Raw genomic sequence first — 9,638 nt, forward strand, 5'->3', positions numbered from 1 at the left:
TGTGTAAAACCACGTTCGCAGTGTTCCGTGGAGGTACAACACGACATTGGCCAGCATTATGGTCGGATCCCACCTGCTCACCTTGCTGGCGCGCTCATACATCTTCAACCATTCTTACACTTCAGCACCATCGAGGCCGGTGAACTTGCCGGGGTCTTGCGGCTGAGGTAGAGCAACGTACTGAGTATGCGCAGTCGGCATTGCAGCTGCAGATGCGGTGCCTTTCACTGAAAGCATCGTCCCAGGCCGGGTGAGACGTCCGCTGCGGAGCTCCGTGGCGAAGACGCGTACCCCGCCCGTCCATCAAAATGTCACGAGTATAAAACTATTTTTACATGTTGTATTTACAAAGCGTATATACGCAGCTGCCGAGAATCCCGAGAGTGGTATGGTATGGTGTACCTTATGCGATGGCGCACACCCACTGTGGGGGATTGGTCAAGATTCGGATAAAATTAGGCAATCTTTATTAAATACTAAAATTGGTAAGCTAACTGGAGGAAACGAACAAAAAGAAAATGTTTAAGAATTCAAGACAATCTCTTTGTAGCAACTATAAATTCCTCCACGCTTGAGCAAATAGCCCTGTGGCACTTTCCAAGAGAGGAGGCTCCTTAAGAAAGGATATTTATAATTAAAAAGCTTAAACCAAGCTGTACAAATCTTGATTGTACAATATTTTTTTCTTAAAGAAGCAAAACGGCGGCAGAATATTAAAAAATGATCTATTGTTTCATTTTCTCCACAAACTGGGCACAGAGGGGAGGGCACCAGACCAACCCTGTGACGATAGAAGTTTAATTATAGTATTTGACAACGTAATCGGGTAAAGATGACTTCAGTTTTTCTGGTGCGAGAGAAATTTTTGGGCCAAGGGAATAAGAGGTGTTGATATTCTGAAAAATTAGCTACAGCTGGGTTCAAAAAGTCTTGAATGGTTGCATATCTCCTGAATCTAGTAGTCGTTAGGTAAGCTATTGTGGGAAGTAATGGTAATACAGGGCCACTGAGGGCCGCTCTCGCGAGACTGTCAGCCATTTCGTTCATGACTAATGCTTTATGTCCAGGCACCCAAAGCAATCTAATTAAATTTATGTGGGCAGGCACTAGAAAAGGAAATGTACGTAAAAGGTTAGTGACACCATTTGCCGAGAGGCTCTTGCCACTTCGTCCTCTTCACCGTCGACGACCTTGTTCCCTTTTCCCACCGTAACAGTATTTAGATAGCTTAGCCTTCTTGCACACGCGCAGAGTTTTTGTCAAGCCTGGATGACTCGAAAAAGTGGGAGCGAGCTTTAAGAGGATGTTGCAGATTATGAGCGGTGTTTATATTCCACCATCGCGTCCACACACCGCAGCTGTATGCCTGCATGCGAAATAGGCCAACTAAAGAAGAAAAAATATAGGCGAGAAAAATCCAAAATGAAAGCAGCACTAGGGGTTCCCAGGTGGTCTCCCTCCCAAGTACTGACCGAACCCAATGCTGCTTAGCTTCGGGAATCGGACGAGAACCGGCGTATTCAGCATGGTGTAGAAGATTTTTTTTTCTTTATTACATGGAAAAAAAAGCTGAAGGTATATTACAAAGTGGACACAACTATACACTTAAAACTCAGGCAAGCACACACATGCATCTAACAAGTGCATCCAGTCTGGCGGAGGTTCCTGCGCAGCGGACACACTTCTTACGTAAGCAGCACTTTCGCGAAAGAAGGATTTTGTAGATCGCGTGCTTTCGGCATGGTGATCACGCAGTCTACTTCTCGATAGGCTGTATAAACCAAGTCCTACGAACATGTCATAGGGAGGACCACCCGTAACCTTAAACTGAAAGAACCCTAATTCAATATGGAGCCACGTCAATACTTTTTTTATGCGTCCGTTGGAGAATGTCCCAAAAAATACAGCGTCCCTACAGTCTATGAAACAGTGATTTATGGTTTCAGCCCGTGGACAGAGTCGGCAGTTTGTTGACCACGGCACAAAGCAACCTCTCGAATTCAACCAAGTTTTAACAGGGAGTGTTTCCGAATGTAATTTAAAGGAAAATGCCTTTACTCCAGGAGGTACACACATTTTTTGGACGCGCTTACGTAGATCTTGATATGGTCGGCTTAAATAAGGTGCACGACACAAAGGGTCTGGGAAAATATAGTCCACCAGTGCTGCAGAAATTGCTTTTCGACTCGCAGTGAACACGTACTCCAGGCTGAATCTAACTTTCAAGAAATGTGTCAACAACCTCCTTGACAAAGCCCCAAGGAGCCTGTGGGACATCTTTGGCATTTGATGACACTACTATATTAGGAACATAATGAACTAAACGGAGAGCAACGTTTCACACAAAAACGGATGGTCACTGTCTCGAAAGAGAAACAGGCGAGCAACAGTTTGCTTGACGAAGAGGTGGACTAATCCTAGACCACCACGTTCAAAGGGGAGGAAAAGATTGTCACGCCGCATCGATTCACAACCAGAACTTCAAATAAATGTTGCAAATACGCGATGCAGTGCCTGAAGGCAGAGGCGAGAGCAATGCAGTACTTGCAGCACATACATAAGGCGGGAAGCTAAGAACACGTTACACACTTCAGCACGAATGAACATTGAAAATTCCGCCCTTACCACGAATTCACTTTACGTTAAATTTTGCCAACTTCTCCCGACCAATGAGCGTTGCTATTTATGTACTGTGAGAGAGGCACACTTAAATAACGCAGATCTTTTTTCCATTCAATGCATGCGTAATGTGATGACATTGTAGCCCATAATTCAAACCAAAAACCTGAACGTTTTTCAAAGTTAACGTTTGCGCCAGAAGCTGCACAAATTCTCCTGTATATGCAAGAGCAGTCTTTACACTCTTTTTACTGGTATAAAAAAAGGACACTTCGTCTGAATACGCAAGAACCCGAACCTCATTAGTCAGTAATTTGATGCCTTGGAAATTTTGTTCTTTAAGAATGCTCATGCAAAGTGGTTCTAAATACAAGCAGAAGAAAAGCGATGACAAAGGGCATCCTTGTCGTACAGATGATACAAACCTAATCCCATCGAAGAGAGAGCCGTTCACTATCAGCCTCGTTGAGCCATTAGTATAACCTATCCTGACACCTCTAAGAAGCAGGGATACGATATTTATATGCCTTAGTACAGTAAACAGGAATGATTCACCCTGTCGAACGCCTTAGCCAGGTCTAGCTGGACCATTGCCATCTTTCCAATCCCCTCAGCTACACACTCCAGCACCGATCTCGCCACATGAATGTTCGTCTTTAAAAACCGGCCCCTGATACCACATTTTTGATGATCACTGACCACAGATCTTATTCCACCTTGCAAATGGTTAGCTAATAACTTTGCAAAAATTTTATAGTTCACATTGCATAAGGAGATAGGCCGATATCCGTCAACTTTCTGCAATTTAGTCTCAGCATCGCTTTTGGCTATACGGACGGTGTGCCCTTTTTACATTGCGGCGGTTAGGTGCCCTACTTCCAAGGCCTCACTGCACACCTGAAGTAATAATGGCGATAAGAGGGAACGAAAACACTGATAAAATTAGGCAGTAAGTCCATCCGGGCCGGGCGCCTTGCCCTTCGCTAACGACTCGATGCGTGCAGTTGCCTCATTAATATCGATGTTTTCATTTGTGTAATCGTAATAATCCTGATTTACCTGGGGCAATAAAGATACAATTTTTTGGCAGCATCTGTATCCAGTGGCTTATGGTCTCGAAATAGTCTTTGATAATGCTAGAAAAACGCTTTAGTTATTAGAGTAGGCTCATTAACAATGATTCCACCATACCCTAAATCTAGTATTGGTTTAGACAGCGCGTGTCGGCGCTCATCACCAAGGGCCCTGCTGCAAGGCTGTTCTTCCAGGAAACGCTGCTCTCGCGCACGCACTAGTGCACCTCTTTATTTTTCTGTGGTGAAAGTTTGTAACTGTGCTCTTGACCTTATGAATACCATCAATATATTGACCCGGATGTAGACATTCAAGCTCATGCAATTCTCTCTGAAGTCTACATAATGCTTTGTAATTATTTTTTTTTCAAAGGCCAATATTGATGATTCTTCGATAGATGTCATTTTAGCTTCCTGTTTGAATATTTCCCACACAGCAAAGAGTGGGAACTCTTTGCGGCATGACACATGAGCTATAAGCTCAGTAACACGATTTAGGAAACACCCACGCAAAAGTAATTGGTAATTAAACTTCCACAGCTCTCAGCACATACGCCGACTTTGGTAACGACGCCTATCAAACGATGCTGAGACTAGACAATGGTCCCTTATATATAGAGATAACTTAATTGAAAGAATGCAGAGAGGTCGGCCTGAGCTAAGGCGCTCTAGTCTGCTACAGTGCACTGGGGGAGGGGGAACGGGGACATAAGGTGTGATGAGGGATGATTATGACATGGCAAGATGGATGCGCAAAGGTGAAAGCAAGTTTAACACTCTAATGATAAACATTCACAAATGTCATCCGTAAAGCCACAATCAGGTTTCGTATCAAGTCCGTAGTCACCAATTCAAGTTAACTTAAAGATAAAGGCGCTAGGACGAAGCTGGTGTGTGGGCCTCCCCTGCGTGAACAGCACAAGCGCCAAACAAAAGATTTATAGCACATAAAGAGCTGCGATAAGCGGCTCCAGCACAGCGAGCACTTGTAGGACCCTTTTAGCGGCCGGATTCTCGAGACCACCGAGAATCACACGCATTGACTTTAGCAGGTGATTCAGCATTTTTTGTACACTCTCCTTCTCATTGTGTTCATCTCCTTGCTTGCCCGTAGTGTTACCGGTTTCATTGGCCCAATTCTTGGTTTCATGGCGCAGAATACCACTAGGGCACGCTGGCATGGCCGTGGGCCTAGAGGGCAGCAAAAGCCATTACATGTGTGTATCAGCCGGTTGAGGTGAATGTTTGCCGCGTGCTCTCGTCGACATTGAATTATCAGTAGACGCCGTTACCGTCCTCGATACACGCACAGGCAGATGTGGTCGTGGTACCTGTGCCACGCTAGGTATAGTTCTCCTGAAATGGTTTTGTGATGCTTCTGTCGCGAGCGTTGGTCACTTTGGCGAACAGATTGAGCAGCCTCTTTGCGTGAAGATTAGTCTCTTACCATTTTTCGAAGAATACGAACCTCTTATTTCATCTTCGGGCATTCCTTCGAAGTCGCTTCGTGAGAGGCAGCGCAGTTGGGACATTTACATAAGGAAACCTCACAGTCGGTGGTATCATGCTCTCCGCAGCAACGCGAGCAAACTTGCTTCTACAAACAGCGCTCACCTGTCCTATCTTGTGACATTTCCGGCACTGAATAGGCCTCGGAACGAACGGTCGTACTCGGTGTATCACGCAGCCTACTTTGACAGACGCTGGTAATGTCGAAGAAGCAAATATGAACTTGATACATCGGGAGTGCCTGAAGCGGTGACTCTCAAGAATGCGCACCGATGATTTCAAAAGACTCTTGAGGTCCGCATGCTTGGTTTCAAGCTCCACGTCGGAAATCACTCCAGTTGTTGTCTCCTTCCCATAAGTAATAAAGGAGAGGACGGGTATTGCGCTCAACTGTGGAATGGTGTTTAACTTCTCAAGTATTGTGTAATTTTTCACATCTATGGTCAGGATGTTCTTGAGAGCGTTGATCCTGATCTCGTTGATTTGCCTAGGGGCCACACTTTCAAAATATTCGGTTAGAAACTGCCTGCTGAGGGAGGTCATCCTGTGTGACGTCGAGAGTGGCACGTAAGAAACCATGAAGGATTCCTGCTCACTCTGATTCGATGCAGTCGCCTCAGTCGACATACGGCTCATCTTCTTCATACGGTGGCCCATGACTTCGGTGTACTCGCTGTCAGAGTCCATGGCTTCTGGCGTTGAGCTCTCCCGGGAATTGAGCTGGTCCGAGCTTCCAAAGGCACGTTGTCCAAAAATGAGCGATGAAGTAGACGACTGACCTTGTTCAGGTGGTCGTGGGAACATCTCATCCTTGATGAAATGGCTCTCACGAAAATAGCAAGAACGTAAAAAAATGCATAACAGCTGAGGCCCAGAGCACCAGTGAGCTCTGGGCACTTCTTAAGGAATATAGGGTGCACAATGTAACCCTAAATAAGGGGTAGCGCGCTAAGTGAAACGTAAATTCGATCAAGCCTTGCATGCGAGGTACCCTGGAAGTGCGTATATCGATATCACGCCTTTTCATTTTCCCCAATGTCTATAAGCTGATTATCACATATGAGGCGTTGCAACGCATCACTACTTGGATCATGTCTCAGCTTCAGTGACGTACGATCTTGCGGGTTAAAGTCACCAAAGTCACCAAAGGGAATCAATGCACGATGAGTACAGAAATGATGTTCACGTAACCCTTTCGCGGCATAAACACACACAAATCTAAAGCTCGTGCCACTGATTTCAATATCGCAACAGATTAGGCGCCCTTCTCTATCTGTAAACAAATATACCAAATCACATGTTAAATGTTTTCTATACCCGCCGTGGTTGCTCAGTGGCTATGGTGTTGGGCTGCTCAGCACGAGGTCGCGGGATCGAATCCCGGCCACGGCGGCCGCATTTCGATGGGGGCGAAATGCGAAAACACCCGTGTGCTTAGATTTAGGTGCACGTTAAAGAACCCCAGGTGGTCAAAATTTCCGGAGTCCTCCACTACGGCGTGCCTCATAATCAGAAAGTGGTTTTGGCACGTAAAACCCCAAATATTATTATTATTATGTTTTCTAACAAATTACATATAACCTGCGGAAACGCCTACTGCATGGCTGACACTAACATGGCTGACACTAACAGTCAGATAGGAATGGAGATAGAGCTACTTGTGTGTTTTCGTCGGATTCAATCTTTGTTTCTTGTATAGAAGCAATATCTAATTTTCTATTGCGCAACAAATGAAGAAGCTGTACTTGCCGTCGCTCAATTGCTTAGTAATCCACGGATACTTAAAGTATCAAAATGGAAGGGAAGAGCGCCCGCCATAATTACCTATGTAGGTGCAGCGTTTAAACGCCGCTCCAGTGGTGCACCACTCCCTTCTTGATGAGTTGATGTACTATGGACCTTTGGTGCACGTTAACACAAGCGACATCTGCAGGAGTAGGTGTTCCCCGGAGCGGTTTTGTCAACTTTGGCACTTTGGGAACGCGAGCCTCCTGTCCCGAGGGCGATGGAGTTTCAGCTGGTGCTGGACGCTTCCTAGCGGCCTAGCACATCGATCTAGATTCCACTGACGGTGGGAGATATTTAAATGGTGGCGTTTCTGCCCATGACACAGTTGGTTCCGTCGTCAGGCGCCTTAGTCTCATCCGCGCTCGCAGGCTTCTGGCCAAGGTTATTGTCAGCCGATGACGGCTTAATCTGTTCTTGTCGATGAGTCTGAGGGAGTGTTTCACCAATTGCATCCACAGCTTCGCTCACGTCCATTAGATGATCGGTTATGGTATCATCCGCAGCTGGTCTATTTCCCCGAAGCTTCTCAGCGTAGGTTCCGATGCATGCATCTGCTGGGTGACCATAGCGATGACAGTTACTGCAGCGTGGTGTTCTACATTGTCGCCGGATATGCCCAACTCTGTTGCACCGGAGGCAAAGTGGTGGTCGGCCAGGAACCAAGATAAGGCACTGGTGCCCGGGTATGTTCAATAGATGTGGTAGATTACTGGCAGAAACTTCATCTTTCAATGTAAATGCGACGTCTCGATTAGTCATTTGCCAGCCCACCATGCCGTCACTGTGGACTGCACTGTGCCATATGGCTCTAGCGCTTCAACAGTCTCTGTTCGAGGTGTGGGGGAAGCGAAAGAAGCTTCATCTGGATATTTTTGCATTTCGGGTCTTTGACGGGGCACTTGAGGCCCTTCACCAAGAATCTACCTCTGTCGACAATTTTCTGTTTCGCGATGCTGTCAACACATGTCACTAACCACAAATGGCTCATCTGGTATTGTCAAGCGCCGAGGATATCACTTGCATTTAGCAGCTGAAAGGAGAGCATCGCGAAAGTCCACGGCCCGATACGGCCGCCCTGCCAGGTCAGCATGCAGGAAAATTGAATTGAGAACGGTGTCGCCAGTCGGTTGACGAGGGAGAATGACTTTATAATTACCGGAATCAGTAGTTGACGGTGGGTGTGATCCTCGGCCGAGGGCTGATGCGCTGTTTCCAACGGAGCTCATCGCAGACGTGCGCATTCGAACAGGCCGACTGCGATGGCAGATGGCGAGAAAGGACTGTTGCCGATGTTATTGCATATAAAAATGTGCATTCACTCTCTACTGCTAGAATAAACAGCTTTTGCGGACTACGGAAACGTCATACGTGGCTTCAATATGATCATCTGCACTAGAAAAGAGCGAACTGCGTGTGCGAGTCGTGCACAGAAGAGAGGACGCAACACGTTGTTTGCGCGATTAGTCACACTTCTTGTCACCATATTACTCCGCGTAATATCATGCCCCGTCCTTCATGTTGTTTTAATTTGTGCACCCGAAGCACATCGATGTTGACGTAAGGATGATGCGGATTATGAGTGGTGTTTATATTCCACCAACGCGTCCACACACCGCAGCTTTACGCCTGCATGCGGAATATGCGAACTAAAAAAGCAAAAAATATAGGCTAGAAAAATCCGAAAAGAAAGGTGCCATCAGCACTCGGTGTTCCCAGTGGTCTCCCTCCCAATTATTGACCGAGCCCAATGCTGCTTGGTTTCGGGGATCGGACGAGAGCCGGCGTATTCAGCATGGTATGGCCGATGGCGAGAAACAACGATTTCCGATGTTACCTGTATCAAAAAATCGACTTCTAGAATAAACAGTCCTTACGGGCTACGGAAACGTCGTACGTGGCTTCAGTTTGTTCATCTGCGCTAGAAAAGAGCAAACTGCGTGAGCGAGTCGTGCACAGAAGAGTTGACGTAACTTTTTTGTTTCTTTATTACCTTGTGATGAACATTGTGCAAACATACAGGAAAGAAACATACATCAAATCCATAGCCATTCGGCTAGTTCGTGTGTTTTAGAACGTCTTAATTTTGGCTAATTCTTCAAAAACAATAATCCACTCCGGAGGACCATTTAGGGCCTTATAACTATCTCTAATACTTATGCCAGCTGCAATGAAATAGTGTCTTGCCGATCGGGGATACAAATGCGCATGTCTGACGTACATTCCTGTTGGCCAGATGCTGCGCCAATGCCTTGGCTGCGCATGCACATTACCATGAACATACTACTGGGTACTCCTTCTGGTTCAGCACAAGGTAAGTAGCGAATTCCGAAAGGACTTAAAGGCAACTCTTTTTTTAAGTTCTTGGAAGTACATCCCATAGAAACATCGTATCATTGCAGTAAAAAAAACATGTTCAATTGTTTCTGATATTCTACAAATTCGGCAATTGTCAGACCATAGAACGAAGAGGCCTTTGCTATGTAACCATGGCTTCACAGGTAGTGTGCCGGCATGCAGTTGAAAAAAAGAAAGATTTCATTGAGGGTTTCACCGGCATTCGCTTAAAACACTTGAGGACGTTGCGCTCAGGGCCTAGCTAGTCCAGCCCACGGTTCACAGGAATCGGCAAAAAAACCTCAAGCAGGTCTT

The 9,638-nt window shown here is 46.0% G+C and overlaps 2 pseudogenes; both read right to left on the bottom strand.

The window, feature by feature from the left end:
• Positions 1-1,423: 1,423 nt before the first annotated feature.
• On the bottom strand, positions 1,424-1,542 carry LOC142558680 (5S ribosomal RNA; annotated as a pseudogene).
• Positions 1,543-8,680: 7,138 nt separating this feature from the next.
• Positions 8,681-8,798, bottom strand: LOC142558669 (5S ribosomal RNA; annotated as a pseudogene).
• Between the last annotated feature and the right edge of the window lie 840 nt (positions 8,799-9,638).

The sequence above is a fragment of the Dermacentor variabilis genome, chromosome 9 (genome assembly GCF_050947875.1).
Source record: "Dermacentor variabilis isolate Ectoservices chromosome 9, ASM5094787v1, whole genome shotgun sequence".
Taxonomy (NCBI): domain Eukaryota; kingdom Metazoa; phylum Arthropoda; class Arachnida; order Ixodida; family Ixodidae; genus Dermacentor; species Dermacentor variabilis.